The sequence below is a fragment of the Cebus imitator genome, unplaced genomic scaffold (assembly GCF_001604975.1).
Source record: "Cebus imitator isolate Cc_AM_T3 unplaced genomic scaffold, Cebus_imitator-1.0 Scaffold18, whole genome shotgun sequence".
NCBI lineage: Eukaryota > Metazoa > Chordata > Mammalia > Primates > Cebidae > Cebus > Cebus imitator.
The window spans coordinates 16,768,617-16,784,873 of record NW_016107333.1 but is presented as its reverse complement, the minus strand read 5'-3'; the positions used below and the strand labels follow the sequence as shown (position 1 = coordinate 16,784,873).

Below are 16,257 nucleotides of genomic sequence, written 5' to 3'. Positions count from 1 at the left end.
AGGAAGGAAGGAAGGAAGGAGCTGATTATGGTAGAGATGGAAGAGAAGTCAGTGAGCTGGAGTGATCAGGAAAGTCTCTGGAGACAAGGGGGCTTGAATGGATTTATGTAAGCAGTGAAGAATGGGGTGAAGGACATAACATTGAATGGAATAATGAACAAAGATGGTGAGATGTCAAAATGCATGCAGTATTTGAAGGGCAAAAGAGCTACAGATCTGGTGACAACCCTAGGGGTCATGTAATGCCTCTGAGTAGAAGTGTTACCTATCTCATGAAACTCTTCTTCAGATGCTATACATGCACCATATGGGAAGACAGCTTAATGACCCATCACTGTGCCCAGATAGGCTCACCCAGATGACAGCACACACGTGCACGTCACACGTACAGACAGCAAAGGCGGCTGAGCATGGAAACAGCTGTCTGAGACAGATTAACCATCTATTTCCAGAGAACACTGAAGAAAATGAAGTTACTTGTGTTACCTTAGGTATTTCTCCAAACAAGCCCATCTTCCTGAGGGCTAATACAGTGTCTCAAAGCCAACAGCAAATCTGTTTTCAATAGTTTCCTATCATCTGGAATATCCTCCTATCCTCCGTAATTATTTATTCACCTGTTAGAGCTCCTGCTTCTTAAAAGATAGTCTGTGTTCTCAACTGCAATAGCTAAAGCAATCATCCTCATTTTCACCTTGGAACAATGACTGCTGCCAAGAACACCCATCAACCTTCTCATCAATAAAACCCAGTTTGTCTGAAATGTTCTAAGAATTCAAACAAAGAAACATTTGCTTAGTTTCTACTTTCATGTTCCCGATGTTATGCTAGGGATTCTAAATACAAACATTGATCATAATAATGATGGTAATAATAATAATAATAATAATAGTAAACACTTTTGCTTACATTTCAGGTACCACTGTTCTCAGTGTTTTACATATATTAAAAATTTCAATTATTTTTGAATGATAATATACTCTGTCTCTCCTCTCACAAAGCTTGCAGCACTGTAACTGATTGGAACTAAAATGGAGTGACTCAGGCAAGGCTCCACAGAAGAGGTCAGGTTTACACTAGCTCTTGATAGATTAGAAAAATTCTCAGGCTAAAAGGGCTGAGTGATAGGAACAGGTTTCAAGCAAGTGGAACAGCATATAATTAATCTGGAAGCACAGAAAAAGCATGGCAAACAGAGGGTATTCAGTAGTTGAGCCCAGTTGGTATGCAGGGGAAGAAATGAAAAGAGGAAATACATAACACCATAAAAAAATGAAAAGAGAAAATATATAAAATCAAAAAGGTTTTCACCAAATGGGGGCCAGGCGGTGCAAAAGTCCATTTTTATTCTGCTCCAACTTAGATCTCCACAGCCCTCTCTGTGTAGCTGAGAATGGATAGGTTTGTTTATTTCTGTCTTTTGGTGTGTGTGTATCTCTGCTTTCCTTCCCCTCCACACCCTCAGCCCGTTTAGTTTGAAGTACTTTGAGGAAAGGACATTGCAGTTCTCCTCTCTCTTACCCATGTAGAACCTCCCAGCGAGCACTCAATGTCAGTTGACTGACTGGGTAATCATTGGCCTCCGGTTGTAAGTGATTATCTGTGCTGTCTGACAAGGCCTAGCGTCCAGGGATGGTAATTACATCAGCATCATTACTTCCAGTGTCAGAGATTCTGTTAGAAAGCGTTTTATTGATACTAATTCAGAAGACAGTTCTGTAGCACAGAGAAAACAGTGCACTTTAGAAGCTATAATCAGAGCTTCCCATTTCAATAGCAGCCTTTGGAGCCAAAGTCTAGATGCTAAAAATCAAGGCTTCTCTGCTTCCTGTTACCCCACAACCAAGGCAATGACAGGACTAAATAAGGTCTTCTCTCGTGTCCTTGAGAGCACTCTTGGGAACGAGAATGAGGAAGAAGCTTAGCAAGTGGATGAGTGGATGCCTGTGACTGGTTAGCTATTTGATTGATAACCTCACCTTCTTCCAAAACAGGTAGTTTACAGAGACACAGAAACAATGATACCAAGGACAATTTAAACAGCAATACTATAGCAAGGAGAGTAGAATTGACAGAAAGGAGCACACTTTAAAAAATTGAAATAGGCCAGGTGCGGTGGCTCACACCTGCAATCCCAGCACTTTGGGAGGCCAAGGCAGGCCAATCACCTGAAGTCAGGAGTTTGAGACCAGCCTGACCAACATGAAGAAACCCTGTCTCCACTAAAAATACAAAAATTAGCCAGGCGTGGTGGGAGTTGCCTGTAATCCCAGCTACTCAGAAGGCTAAGGCAGGAGAATCACCTGAACCTGGGAGGCAGAGGTTTCAGTGAGCCGAGGTCATGCCACTGTCCTCCAGCCTGGGTAACAGAGTGAGACTCCTTCTCAAAAAATAAATAATTGAAATAATACATATATAATTTTCAAGCATTGAAACAAATATACAAATAAAACTTTAATACAGACCGTTTCCTGCATTCTTCTCCCTGTTCCCAGCCCCACTCTCCAAAAGCAAATACCTGCAACATTTCTGTGCTTAGTTCTTCTGGTGGTTATCTCCATATAATATGCAGATGCCCTTAATTTTGGCTTTATCAACTTTAGATATCACTGACATCCTGATGTGAACGATGAGGATTTACATCATCAATACTATCATCTCTTCTCTCTCCTAATTCCTCTACCCACAATACATTTGCAAACTGAATCTTAGCCCACAAATTCAGGTGCTACAAAATATCATTGTGTGTGTGTGTGTGTGTGTGTGTGTGTGTGTGTGTGTGTGTGTGTGTTTCGAATCAACTTAGTTTTTACTCCATGGCAAAGCTAGCATGAAGTCTCAATGTTGTCTCTATTGGCTTCTGCTGTTGTCACCCCATAATACTCGAGAGCCTAGTGCTGCCAGGCACACTGTCGTTTATGGTGGTCCCTGCCGAAGTCCTCAGTGTCATAGCTTGCAGTGGGACCTTGAAGTGTTTCTCTGCTTCCATGCCAATTCATGGGGTGTGGGAAGCTATATCAAGGATGAAAACCCCATACCTGGGTCCTGAGAGGCAGGGCACCCATGATAATGATGGTTACACCCACTTGCGCAGTTACTAGGAACATGAGAGTTATCCTAGAACCTACCTTTTATGTATTTTTAGTAATTGTTTAATCTTTCATGCTGTCTCTGATTACTTTTCCTTCATCTTGTATTTCCAATCTGTATCCTTAAGATTTTCATGGTCTCCATCATGCTGTTTTTCTGATCTATGTTTTTCCTGGGACTCGTTTTCTTAGTCTTCCTGTCCGAGGCTGGACTTGTTCTCTGAGACTGCCACACATTCATCATCTTGGGACTCTCTTCATTGCAGTCCTCCATTTAATCCACTGTTTCCTTGATGCTTTCCTCCCTGTGTCATTTTTCATATTGCCAGAGCACACACTCAAATAACTGTTTATAAATGAAACAGCTGAGAAATACATGAGAGATGAATTTCTAACCCCTTATAAATCTAAAATTGCCCATATTCTGCCCCTGTGGTTAATAGCGTGGCTTAGTATGTCATTCAAGGCTGGATGTAATTTTTCTGAGTTTGGAAGACAATGCTCCCTTGTCTTGCAGTGTTTGATGTGTTTGATGAGAAGTCTGACGTTGTTTCTTTTATCGGTGACCTTTCTCCCTCTCTGGAAGTTTCAGGATCTTCTCTTTATCCTCTGTGTCCTGATGTGTCACTAAGATGTGACTGAGTGGGTGTCTTTTTCATCCTGTTCCACACTTGTTAGGTGCTTTAAATATAAAGATACATTTTGGGAAATTCCCTTCTATTATTTCTTTGATCATTTCTATCTCTTCGTTTCAGTTGCCTTTTTTTGTGAAATCTTCCTAGCCAGGTGTTGTATTTCTTCGATCATTCCTCTATGTCTCTTATCCTTTTGCTCACATTTATCATCTCTTTATATTTTCACTTTACACTCTAGGAGATTGCTTTCAATGTTTAAATAGATGTTTTAAATTTTGGCAATAATCTTTTCAATTTGTCAAAGCGCTTTTTCTATTCTTTTTTGGCACCCTTTTCTTTTTCCTCTGATGTATTGTTTTGAACCTGTTAGAAACACCAGTTACAGGTTAGTTATTTTTATATTGAAATTATTGGAATTGTCTACTTTGAGTTGGTTTTTCTGCTCTGCATTATTCCTCATTCAATCTTCCTCAGTCGTGCTACACGCTATCCTCTAATGACTGGAGTTTGTGGTTTTCTGTTCATATTTCAGGAAGAGGCAATGGAAAAGCCAACTGGAAATTCTGTATGCATTTTTTTAATTCCCAGGCTTCATGTTGTGGTGAGCAAAATGTCCCTATAATGATCAGTGTGTCCCAAACATCACTGTACTAGTTGCTCCAGCTCTCCCCAGAAAGGCTTTTAAAATATCTTTAGAGAGTAAACCGTACTTCCTTTTTGACCTGAGAATGGATGGTAAATGCCTGGTGTGTGGGGGGTACGTGTGTGTGTGTGTATGTGTGTGTGTGTGTGTGTGTGTGTGTGTGTGTGTGGTGTATGTGTGTCTGTGTGTGTGTGTCTGTGTCTGTGTGTCTGTGGGGGAGGACAGAGCAAAAGGGATAGAGACAGAGAGAGAGACTGAGAGAGAGATTAGGGTGGGTATGTATATTATAGGCAGGTAGGCAACTGTTCAATATACAGACATTTAATTCACCATTTTCTACCCACTTCTCCATCTCCTTCTCCATCTCATCTCCATTCTCTCAGACTGAAACTTTTGAGGTTCTGATGGGAAACTTGGGCTCTTTTTTGATTCAGGGCCCTCTGCAAACAAGCCAGCCTAAAGCTACCTCTGTCCCACTGCATTGTCTTTCCATGCTCTTTCTGACTTCTGGAAATTTATTGAAGTCTCTCAGACCCAAATAGCTTTACTCCAGTTATCTTCCTTATTGTGAGATCATGAATTCCTTTTCCAGCTTTTTTTACTGGGATCTAAGAAGAGAAAAAAGATAAACCAATGGGCTCAGTACACATCTTGAAATAGAAGCCAGGGATACAGTAACATGTTCTTTCTTTATTCATTAGATGATACCAAGTGAGGAAAAAATAGTTGTCTATAAAAAGCAATAGTAATATCATCAAGCCACAGTTCCAGATATTTCTTCCCTAGAGGGGCAGCACAGTGGGAAGATTAAGAAGGTAGATTCTGCCTAGATTCGAATCCCAGCCCTGACACTTACAAGGTATATTACCTTAAGAAAATAACTTAATGTCTCTGTGCTTCAATTTCCACATGTGGAAACCATCATGGTAACAACTGCATATTAATCCCATTAGGTTGAGGTGAGGTTTATTTTATTCCATTCATGTAAGGCCCTTGGAACAACAAGATTGGGCGCTAGTTATCATCATCACTATTATTGTCCCAATTTCAGGACAAGGAGGCATGAAGTAAAGCCTCAGCAACTTGACATCTTCTAAGATTGCAAAGAGACAGCACGGGGTAAATAGGCTTTTGGGCATCTCTAGTTGGGCCACAACTTCTTAGCTTTTCTTGCCTTGGGCTTCTGAAGGAAGTGATGACACAGACATTCAGTCAAAAAATATTGACGGACCATTATGAACATGATTGTGGGTTTAGAACATAATTTCTGCAGCAGCCTTTTTCACTAAAGAGAGAGAAAAGAAAGGAGAAGTTATGATGCCAACAATATTGTGGCTATAAAGAAGAGGGAATGAGTAAACACCATAGACTTCTTGAAAAGCACAGATGGGGAGGTTATTTGAAAGAAAAGGATGGTTCTTTTTTTTTATGAAAGGGCTAGCACCAAATTTGCTATGGCACCATGTACTTAGGGACATATTAACATGATGCTGGCTGGGCATGGTGGCTCATGCCTGTCATCCCAGAATTTTGGCAGGCTAAGGTAGGCAGGTCACCTGAGGTCAGGAGTTCAAGACCAGCCTGGCCAACATGATGAAACCGTGTCTCTACGAAAAATACAAAAAATTAACCAGGCATGGTGGCATTTTCCCGTAATCTCAGCTACTAGAGAGGCTGAGGCAGAAGAATTGCTTGAACCTGGGAGGCAGAGGTTGCATTGAGCCAAGATCACACTACTACACTCCAGCCAGGGTGACAGAGCAATACTCTGTTTCAAAAAGAAAACAAACAAACAAAAATGATATCATGTACTTAAGAAATATGGAAAATTGAAATAAATACAAATATCAAACCTATGACAAGGCACAATTTTCAATGAATTTTAAGTTTCCTGCTTCAAGACCCATTTGAAGTACCATTCCTCAACCTCAAACAATTATTTAAGAAATTGCTATCTTACCTACCATATGAGTGGCCACTTTATGTGCTTTATTTAAACTTGATCCTCACAACAACTTTTGAGGTGGATATTAATAACACTATTTTAATAGACGAGCAAAAAGAAGACTAAGGCTCAGAGGAGAAAAGTAACACATGGCTAATAAGGATGATAGCTAATTTATAAGCCCAGGTCTATTATCATTACTTTTGTTTTCCATGTAAGTATATTATTATTAAACTCTCAAGCCCCCCTTTTTTGCCATTATGCTTGTTGACTCACTACTCATCTTCAACATAAAATCACCTATTCCCAGTTTTACGCCTAACATAACCCCTCAATCAAACACTATATATAGAATTCTCCATTACTTTTTTTTGTTGTGTTTTGGGGACAGGGTCTCCTATGTTGTCTAAGCTGGCCTCAAACACCTTGCTCAAGCAATTCTCTCAGCTCAGCCTCCCAAAGTTTTGGGATTACAGGTGTGAGCCACTGCACCCAGCCGAAGATGCTCTATTACTTTTCATAAGTCTTTCCTGTTTCTTCCTCCTAGGCTATTTTTCTGGTCAAAGTGATTCCCGCTCACCAATGCACCTTCCTCTCAACTCTCGTGGTCCTTCCTTCTCAGGGCTTCTCACCTGGCTTCTTTCTCCCCACCTTTCTACAGCCCCCAGAGAGGCCCACATTTCACCTCCTCCTCCCAGCCCCAACACGAGTTGCAGTTCAGCATTTTTGCTTCCCACCAACATTTTCTGTTGCCATGGAAACTGTGAGGTGGTGCTGGAAGGAGGGGGAGTCTTGGAGGCAGTCACTGCTGGCCTGGGGGTGGGAAGGAGACGGTAGGCAGCTGGGGGAGGGGAGGAGCAGAAGAGGAGAGGCTGGAAAACACAGCATCAGATACCAGCCAGAGACTGATGGAGAAAGGGACTTCTCAGCTCCCTCCAAGGGATCAGGAGAGGCAGGGGGAGAGCAGCCCAGCACTCGGCTGGCTTAGCAGCTGCATCTTTCCGATGGCTGAACAGAAGGAGGCTGAGTAGGCGGCCCCCTGTGGTGACGGAGCCTGGTTCCCAGGCTGCTTGTAATCTGTCCTTAATTTGCCACAGAGGAAGTTAACTTTATGTAGCTAAGAAAAAGGAAAGCTCAGGGGAGCCATCATCACAGAAAATAAATATGTTCCCATTATAAATGAAGTTACAGGATAATTTACAGTCTCAGAAGATGAGGAGAGAGGAGGAGACAGGGAGAAATGGCCTGTATCTAATGAAAAGTTTAAGCTAAAAATTAGGAAAAAAAGCTTTACAGGAATGTTTGTTCTGCATAAACAACTGAGACAAAGAAGACAGAGCATTTTCACTGGTATATAATTTAGTCGATGCCTTCCAGACACTTACGATTTGTGGTTGGCCAAAGTCCTGGGACCCTCAAACTTTGTCATGAAATTTGAAGAGTGAGGCTTTTGCATATATTATGCAATCAGTTTTGTACCAAGGGGAAGACATGACTAAAAAGTGGAATCAAACAGTCAGTAAAGGAGAACTGAAAGTGAAAATTTATCTTAAAAAGCATTAAGTAAGTTAAGAAAGCCAAACTAAAGAGACTCATGAAATCTCGTGCAAGATAATCACTGATTGCTTAAACCAAGTGTTTGCTGGGTGTTCATTGTGTGCTAGAGACTGTCCTGGCCCCTGGAATTTGGGAGAGCAGGTGGAGAGACAGGAGAAAGAATAAAGCAAAGATGAGTAAGCAACAAATGGCCACTGGTTTTCTGGAGCTCCTGACCAAGTGGAAGACAGAGATTCACTAAAAAATGATTACAATGCAATATAGTTAGAAGTTTTCAGCACAGGTGCATTTCAAATGCTGTGAAGTATCATGGAAGTCTTGTTTAACTCTGTGGGAATCAGGGATGATGTCACAGAAGTAGTCTTTGAACCAGTCCTTCAAGGATGAGTTGAAGGGGTCAATAAGTACAGAAAACTGGGAAGAATGTCTGGGCAGAGGAAACAACACGTACTGAGGGGCATGCAGACATAATAGTGCAGAGCGTGTTGAGAAGACAAAGAGGCGTTACTGGAGTTCAGTATTTGCATGTCAGGAATGGGAGAAAAAGGCAAGTAACAAGGTTAGAAAGATAAATGAGGACCAGCACCTCAAATGCCATGCTATGAGGTTTGAAGTTAACCTTGTACAAAATGTGGGGAGTAGCACACTGACATGTCAGGATTTGTGTATTAATACTCTGACTTTGGTGGCACTATAGAGGATGAGTAGAGAGAAAAGAAGGACTACAGGAAGAGGAGCTTATTAGTTGATATGGCTTTAGTGATGGACAGAGAAGAGTCCAGGATATTGCAGCAGAAAAAAGAATAAAACATAGTAATCTTTGACTTCAGGAGTGAGAGAAAGAGAGGAATCCAGGATGGCTGAGGGAGGCTTATAAGGATGAATTCAGTCTAAGCAAGTAAAAATTCCTTTTACAAAAATATACATGATGCCACCTAATCTGGATTCACATGCTATTTCTTCAAGAGCTGCAGAAGGAAAAAAAAATCAATTAAATTTTACTCTCCCAGCTTCCTGACCAAATGGTTCCTAAATATAAGATTTGTCTTTCATGTTTCATAAAACAAAATCATATGTTAAGAAATAAAAGTGGAAGAAATTGCTAAAGATTACTTTTAAGTTATTAAGCAAATGGCAACCATCAGTATGCCTTGATGTGCCATTTAAACATACATACCATGGTAAATGGCAGAGATCATTTATTAACATGGGTAAAACTACACAACAAACTGCTAAAATTGATATAACAGTTAGTTCAGGAGATGAAAAAATACTATTGTGTTCCTCTTAAAATTGACCACAACTAAAATTTTAAATTAAATAAGGGACCAACCTATTACTCATGATTTACTCAAATAAAAAATACAGGAAGAAATACTGGATAAGCACTCATGACATCATAAGTTTAAAATGTTTTAAACTTAGCATTTTTTTTTGATACGGTCATCACTTAAAATCCCAATGTTATACTGAGCATCTTTTCAAATGTTGAAGAGATAAATGGTAATTGTCTTAAATGGAAAGATCAATACCATTTTGACAACTTCCTCCTCTATTTACCCAGGCAGTATTACCTTGTTTATCTCCATATCCAACTTATGAAGTTTTAACCCAGTTTTTCAGTCTCTGTCCAGACTGACAGCAAGACAGAGGATCTCTGCTCTCCATTTTCATTCTGAATTTGAGCATACCTTCAACTCACCACAATTGAGATCACTCTCTACTTCAAGACTGAGCCTTGGCCCATACTCTTACAACCAAACCAAACCCAGAGTGGCATGTATTTTAATTCTATCTCAACTTTTGTGATTTCACCTCAAACAATTCCTGCTGCTGATTTAGTCCTGTGATGCTGCCTCACTTCTGGTAACTCTGACAGGCTCTGTCTCATTCCTGAGCCCCAGTCTTGCCCCACCCTCCATGCTACATGCTACATTTCTTTTTAGCAAAGGTTTTAGCCAATGGCTTGTTTTGGGCTGAATGACTGAGACCTGCTATGCATTGACAGATGTATACCCTTCTGTCTGGTGATGCCTGACCCCGAATCCTCTATGCCTTGTGTGAAGAGAACACCATCCACAGGCATACATTTGAATGCTTCTTTACCTTGAGCTACAAGTTGGAACTATCTTCTTTAACTATGCTCTGCCATTGCTGAATGCTGCTTGGACACCATGCTTTACCCTCAGACGAGACCTCCACTATCTGCTACTGAACTCAATTTGTTCCTTGGCTCTTGTTTAATCCCAGTAGGAGGAGGCCCCTTTTCTGGCCCTGAAATGGCCCCACCTGTTCCATCCTCCTGCATGCCGAGGAGAATTAGACATAGGCCGTTCCACTCTTAATCACCCTCCAAGCTTCCAGCCAACATCCCTATTCTCTGGGATGTTCTATCTTTTGGCTTTCTCTGTAAACTCAAATTCAGTTTTTCCATAGTTGCTGCCACAGAATTCCACTTCTTCTAGGCCTCAGAACTTTTCTTGTTTTCTTGGATCTCATCTTTGTATTCTCTCTCCTTTCTACCACAAACAGTAGCAGGATTAGATTATTTCTACTCAACAGACTGGAAAATTTCTCATAATGCTATACCACAGGCTCGTGCTGAGTATCTGAGAACCAGGTCAGAAACATCAAGTGTTGAGGATTTATTTCAACCAATTTGAGAGGAATGTACAGATGAACAGGCAAGCTTCTGTTTATTGACTGGCATCCCTGGAGGCCAAGGGCTCCACCTCAATTCTAAGTGTGGCACACACAGCATTCTAATAGGAAATAATGAGCTCTTAGAGGAAGGTGTCCTTCGGTACTGCCTGATAGTCTGACTCAGAATCAGGCAACACATTCATGGTCCGTGTCCTAATTTCACCAACCATGCAGCCGAGACAGGACACTAACAATACTGTCTCTTCATATGGCAAGCCACAATGTTATTTATAGAAGGTCAGAATTTGAGCTAAGCTTTTTTAGAATCCATTACAGTATACAGCTACTGTCTATAGTTTTTAACTAATTTTCATCTATAAAATAAATACTTAACAATACTTTCAAGAAAGTATGTGCCAGATTTAGAATTGAGATGAAGCCATTAGCCACACTAAGGGCTTATTTGAATCTGTTCAAATGGCTCCAGGGATTCTAGTCAATAAACTTTCTTGAAACTATTATAAGTATTTATTTTATAGACAAAGAAGAAATTGATTCTGAGAAGTTAAACAACTTGCCCAAGGTCATTCAACCAACTGGTTTAAGAACTTAGAATTTTCTGTGTAGGTGATGTTTATTTTTAGTTTTCATTTTCTGGTTTGTATGTTGTATCTTTTATAATACATTTTATGTATCTTTTCAAATAAATTGTGTTATCCTTGTGTCAGCAAAAAAGGATTCCATCGTACTAAACAAAGTTTAAATTGTGGAGGATATGATCAAAAAAGAAAGTCTTCCCAACCGTTTGCTGATTGAAGTATAGCACAGAGTTGGAGAACTTGAAGATACCCAAACACCCATGTGAGGGATTATCAAGCCTAAAAAATTTCTAGAGACAAAGAAAGCAGGCTGAGTTTTCCCACGACTGCATGACCCTTTATGCAGGCAAGTTTCTAAGGCACTTCTTATAGATTTGATATTGACAATAATTTTCTTCACGGAAGAAAACAATTTCATACTGGAGGCAACCCTTTCAGGGTGATGTGTTATGTTTAAAGGGAACACCATACTTTTATAAGTTTTCACTGGATATAGCATCGTGTACCTTTTGCTTCTCTGATTCTGAAGTTTTCTTCTCACTGGAAATTCATAGCTGTTTTCTCCTTGTGAATGCTGATAAATGATAACAGTCTATTTAGATCATTGTTACCATCTCATAATCTGGAAGCATCATCATGTCAGGCTTTCAAAAAAAACTAATCGGGCAGATAAGAGAAGTACCTGAGAATGGGATGCTGTCAAACGGAGGACTACTCTGAGAGTCCAATTGCCTTTGCCACCTTGGTGAGCATCTCCAGGCCAGGTCCTCTCCTACATGAAACTTTCCCAACATGTTCAGCACCCCAAACTCAATGTGATATTTTATAGGCAAATTATTCAGTCTACTGAGGTGGGAGTGTGCCTGTGGGCTTGCTGAGGATGCTTGGAGGATTAATATTTTTTCAGCAGAAAGTTACAATTCCACCTCTCAAGAAATAACCTCTTTTTACAGCACATGTCAAGTATATGGATTCTAAGTTCTAATCTCCAAGGTTAGCTTTCTAAATTCAAAGTTTCCATCATGACTCAAACCTTAGTTGAATACTCTGTTTTTTCGAAAATGTGAATTGGTCTACCAGTACACATTCAGTACCACCATCCACTAACCCTGTTAACATTTTGCTTGGACCAAAAGTAGGTAGACTGTACAATCTATAAGAAGGTAATATGGAGATCATGTAGAACAACTTCTTTGTTTTTAGAAATAAGGAAATCAAGCCACAGATCATTAATAGTTTTCTAAAATTCTCATAGCAACTCCAAAACTCCTCTTGGAAATAAGTACGGTGCAAAGAAAATTAAAAAATAAATGTAGGACTGGCATAGAAGAGTCCAGGCCTCCTGAAACTTGGTTCTGTGTCTTTCCCCTTCCCCTGTTTTGTGGCAGGGTACAAGGATGCAGTCAAAGTCATGAGAGAAAACATGACATAACTTCCCCATGCACAGGTTTTACTCAGTGATTCAGAGGAGGGTAAGATGGGGGGAGGGGGAGATTCCATTATTTCTATATGAAAGAAATGGATATTTTATGGAATTGCACACAAAAAAAATTGCTGAACTGTTAAATTGAAATACTAGACTTAAAAGAAATGTTATGTTTGCAACTTGAAGCTTCAAGTTACACCCTCAGATTACCCTACCCCCGTTTCTTCCTCTGCCATCCAGGGAAACTCATTCTCTTCCCTCTGATAGTAGGAGCATTTAAATGGGAAAAATTGAAAAGCGCCACATGACACTATTGAAACTCCCTGCTTAGAGGAGTTAACCTAAAAGCAGATACCTAAACCAGCCCTGTTCACTTCTCCCAAAACTTCAAAAACTGTTTGTAATGTTTTTATCAAGCCCATAAAGTCTGGAACCATGTGAATGACAATCATATGTTCCAATTAATTTTCACTGAATTTCTCAAACTATTCTCTGGAAAAACAAATAGATCATACCAAGAACTCTGTGTTTTTTGGGTTTGGGATTTTTTTTCTTAAGTCTCTTATGTAGTATCAAAAAGCATTCTAGAATTATATTATTTGTCTTTCCTATCTTTTATTTTTTTTTTTTTGAGTGTTTGTGACATCCTATAGAGATCTTTTTTTTTCTTTTTATAGACAGAAATATCTGTCTCCTTTCAAATATTTTTGAAAGTATCATATACTTATCAGACCTTAATTTTTTTTTTAAGAAAAGAGCCCAGATTCTTCTTCTCATCCACCCACACTACCTGTTAGGAATCTGTTTATCAGCATCCTCATCTCCAGGATAAAGCTAAATATGGGAAACCTGGGAGTTATCCTTGAACCTCCCTCTTCTTTACCTTAATTCAAGTCAACCAGTCACCAGGATTGCTGATTTTTACCTAGCACACAGTTCTCAAATCTGTCACCTCGACTTTATCTGTGCAGCCACAGCACCAATTCATGTCCAGAACTCTTGCCTGAATCAATCCCATCAGTAGTACATCCCAGAACATGTCAATGCATGATGGAAATGAAGGTCCTGAATCTTGGCTTCTAATGACATGGTAGCCCAAGAATCAGCATGCTGTAACAAAAAGGGCCCAGAAAAGAGCCCTGGATGTGTTTCTCCAACATTACCATCACTACATTGAATGTGAATTATTAATTAGAGAAAATGCTTATCCTCCGTCTCAATAAAATGACTTCTTTGATAATGGGAACCATGTTTTATTCATTTCTATGTTTCCAGTACTTAGCTGTGTATTTGGCACATGATACACGTTTACTTAACTTTTTGGAATGAATGAATGAAATTTCCTACATTTAAACTATGTGGCCCCTCTTGCCTACTCAAAGGCTTCACCACCCCTGCTCTCTACCACATTGTCAATTTTCCCCTCTTTGTTAATTATCCTCATCAGCATGCAAACATGTCACAACAAGACCTAATTTGAATTTTAAAAATTCCCTTTACCCTACATTACCCCCAGTTACTGCCCAATTTTTCAGGAAAACCTCTCAAAAGATATGTCCGTAATCATCTTCGTCCCTTCCATTCTCTCTTTAACAGGAAATGTTTTCTCTTTTCCACCCTACCCAAAGTGATCTAACCACAGCTATCAATGACTTCCCATTGCCAAATCTGTCAATTCTCAGCCCTCATTTTATATGACCTATTATCAGTATTTGACTTAACTGATAAATTCCTTCATCTTGAATTAATTTTCTTCCATTTAATTAATTTCTTGCCGGCCATTCCTCCTCATCTCTCCTCTTGGATGCTCCTCCTCCATCTTTCCCAGGTCTAACATTATTTACCTGAAGGCTCAGTTCTTTTCTCTATCCATTTTACTCCTTAGGTGTCCTTATTCAGACCTGTGGATTATATTACAGCTATAAACTGATGATTCCCACAGTTGTTTCTTTAGCCCAGACATCTCTCCTGAACTCTGAAATCTAGAAAGAGATTTTATTATTTACATTTAGTTGCCTACATGAACGTATTCACTTAGCTGTCTCACAGAACCTCAACATTAAGGTGTCCACAACACCATTCTCCCTTACACACACACACACACACGCACACACACGTAAACCAATATGTTTCTGCATGCTTTTATTTATTTTTTAGTCTTCCCTGGGGTAGAAATTCTATCTTCATTTTTCTAGTGCTCAAGAGAAAAACCATGGAGTCATCTTTGAATTCACTCTCTTGTACTTCACATTTATTTCATCAGCAAATCCCACTGGCTCTAACTCTAAAAACATCCAGAGTCTGGTTATTTCTTAAACCCTTGGCACTTGCTCTAAGCTATCATCACCTCTCCTCTATAATTGCAAAAACCTCCTAATTGATCTCCTTTCCTTCTTGAGCCCATACAGTCTCTGAAGCCAAAGCGATTTTTCCTAAAGTAGAGGTTAAATTATATTACCCCTCTACTCAGAACTCTGCATTGGTTTCCTGTCTCACTCAAAATCTAAAATCCTTTATAGTGGCTTCCAAGACCCTGCATGGACAGGTCAGCTCTTCTTGTCTGATTTCATTACCTCTGTTCTTCCCTTGAGCACTCCACTCCAATTGTGATGGTTGAAATTGAGTGTCAACTTCATTGGATTGAAGGATGCAAAGTATTGTTTCTGGGTGTGTCTGTGAGGGTGTTGCCAAAGAAGATTAACATCTGAGTCAGTGGGCTGGGTGAGGCAGACCCACCCTCAATCCGGGTGGGCACCACCTAATCAACTGCCAGCATCCCTAGGATAAAAGCAGGCAGGAGGGATGTGGAAGAGCTAGACTGGCTGAGTCTTCTGGCCTCCATCTTTCTCCAATACTGGCTGCTTCCTGCCCTCATACATCAGACTCCAGATTCTTCAGCTTTTGAACTCTTGCACTTACACCAGTGATTTTCCAGGGGTTTTCGGGCCTCAGGCCACAGACTGAAGGCTGCACTATCAGCATCCCTACTTTTGAGGTTTTGGGACTCAGACTGATTTCCTGGCTCCTCAGATCCTGTGAGTCAATACTCCTTAATAACCCCCCCTTCATATAGTCATCTATCCATTTAGTTCTGTCCCTTTAGAGAAGCCTGACTAATACGCCAATCATATAGGTGTCCCGGCTGGTTCTGATCCAGCCAAGCACACTCCCACCTCAGAGCTTATGCCCGGCAAACCTTCTGTTTAAAACATTCTCTCATGACTTAACTACAGCTTTCCATCAAAATCTCTGCTCAGTTCATTGAATTCTCTGCTCAAATGTCACCATATCAAGAGGCACTTTCTCCTCACCCTAACATAGCACCTGTGCCCTTTTTCTGTTTTGTCTTCATTATACTCATTTTATATATATTTCTACATGTATATTAATTTGTTGCTTATTCAGCATCTGTCTCCCTCCATGCCCTTCACACCAAACTACAGACATCACTAAAACTGGCATCTTATTAACTTCTGTTTTTTTGTTGTTGTTTCGTTGGGTTTTTTGGTTGTTTCATTTGTTTGTTTATGTTTATGTATTAGATATGTATGTATATATACATATATGCTTTTTAAAATTTTACTGATTTATTTCTAGCCCCTAGAGCAGAACCTGGCACATGGAAGACATTCAATAAATATTTTTAAATGAATGAATTGAATGAATGAACAAGTTAGCTTGGCAAAGGGCACATGGATAGAATTTTCTCACTCATGTATA

The 16,257-nt window shown here is 39.9% G+C and overlaps 1 protein-coding gene across 27 annotated transcripts in view; it reads left to right on the top strand.

The window, feature by feature from the left end:
• ANKS1B (ankyrin repeat and sterile alpha motif domain containing 1B) overlaps window positions 1-16,257 on the top strand; it is a 1,267,908-nt gene that overhangs the window by 853,354 nt on the left and 398,297 nt on the right. The gene's annotated exons all lie outside the window — the stretch shown is intronic.